At 41.1% G+C, this 1915-nt stretch overlaps 1 long non-coding RNA gene across 1 annotated transcript; it reads left to right on the top strand.

Annotated features, from left to right (window-relative positions):
* Positions 1–454: 454 nt before the first annotated feature.
* LOC136791304 (uncharacterized) lies at positions 455–1599 on the top strand. Its single transcript, XR_010832986.1, has 3 exons — positions 455–597; positions 848–931; positions 1080–1599. It is a non-coding gene; the product is annotated as an uncharacterized lncRNA (long non-coding RNA).
* Positions 1600–1915: the final 316 nt, after the last annotated feature.

A 1915-nucleotide genomic window follows, 5' to 3' on the forward strand; every position in this document is an offset into this window, starting at 1 on the left:
GGGTAAGGAAGATGTGAAAAGCACTGTATTTAGCTGGCCTTTGTTATTTAGTATTTCCTAGGGACCCACACTGCACGTAGCAAGGAGTTGCTACTGAGTGCGGAAATGAGCCATGGCAAGTTTTTAACGTGCTTTGTTATGCTTTAATAGTCAAAGCCATTAAACTATAAAAACATAACGATGCTCGTAAAAACTTGACACTCCTCACTAAAGACAGGGCCATTGGAAGCTGCCTCTGCTCCAGCACAGCCCTGCTGAGCCACTTTACTAGCTGTCTGACTCCCTGCTCTGGGACTCGGCGGCACCGCGGCTGCTTTCAGCTCCTGTGGAAGGAGCCTGACCCACCAAAAACAAAGTAGAGGCTTAGAGCTTTGTTTGACTACAAACTTTTACTGCCTGCTGCAGCCCTTTCCAATTTCAGAACACATTGCTTCATGACTTCACAGCTGCCTCACTGAGCAGAACCATGGAGGTTAGACCTTGGTGGAGCCAGAAGTCTCCTAAGTGACCTTTGCTCACCTGACTTGGACCACTTCATTGGAGCACACCTACTTCTCTAGCAGGGCTCTGGGAGACACTAAGATGCTGGCAACAAAGGTTAGCATGTTTGTTCTAACACATACAAGTTGTTCTACATCCGAGCATCAGAATGCCATCCAAAGATTTCTGAGTATGGAAGTTTCTTATTTGTCTGTAGCTTATAAATAAACACAACAAGCCAATACCTGTGGTCTTTTACGAAAAAATGCACTATGTCTTGGAAATGCACCTTGAATGTAAGGGAAAACCTGGTAAGGATTTCAGTAGCCCTTAGTTACTCAGAAAGTTTTTCTACTATTTCAAATAGAGTCTTCAAGAAGCTTCCATCTCCTGAAATCCCCAGAAGGTAATGCGCCGCCAAGGAACTGCAGCTGAATACTTCATTAACCAGGCAAGTCAGATAACCACCTGCTGGAAAGGTGAAGGAAGTGCCCATAAGACTACCACTAACAATCAGCAATTACCAATTTACTTGGCAATTCACTTAATTTACCATTACTTGTCCAATATGTAAAGCAAATTACTTATTTATCTTGCAGTTTTGAGATCCCTCCTTTCCATGCAAGCCACAGGCAACTTGTTCTACACTTCAGAATCCTTCTAAGGAAGGTCATGATGACAGATCAAGCCAGTTGAAGAACTGCCATCAGATTTAACATTTTATTGGATCTGCACAGATGCTGAGGTATTTCTTAAACTAAGATGCTGCTAACTCTTCAATTCAAAGTAGAGATCTTACTGAAGATGTGGATTTTACAAAGGATTTAATGCAGCTCTTTAGGAAATCTGTAGGACAAAATTACATCACACATTTAGTGTCTCCACTTGGTACTGCAACCATCTTATATTAAGAAATGACGGAATAAGAATCGAGTTTGCAAATTTACAACTTTTGTGCACAGCTTTTTCAAGTTCACTACCCAGATTACTCTATTCCTTTATACATGCAGGCTGGATTAGACTCATTTTTTCCATCTGCAAAACGATGCATAGGAAATCAGGCTGGGAAGAACATCAGAAGGTCACTCATTCCATTCTCCTGTCCCATGGCAGGTTCAATTCCACCTAACCATTCATCACAGATGTTTGTCTTTCACATCTATAAAAAGCTCCAGCCTCTAAGAGTTCACATTTATTCTAGTGCTTCAGGGTCTTTCAGTAAAAAAAAGTTCTGTTAGCCTTCTCAAGGACAGGAAATCTAGCAAATTTAACACAGCCCTTCCTCACTGCTTCTGCAAATGGTATATTTATGAAGTCACACGTGCATTCTTTTGAACATAAGACTTTTTATATTGGACAAAAAGAAATAAAAACAATGCTGATTATTAATGCATGCAAGTAGTCTCAACCTAGCTTTCCATTCCAAGAAGCAGGG

Source organism: Anser cygnoides, chromosome 7 (genome assembly GCF_040182565.1).
Source record: "Anser cygnoides isolate HZ-2024a breed goose chromosome 7, Taihu_goose_T2T_genome, whole genome shotgun sequence".
Lineage (NCBI taxonomy): Eukaryota > Metazoa > Chordata > Aves > Anseriformes > Anatidae > Anser > Anser cygnoides.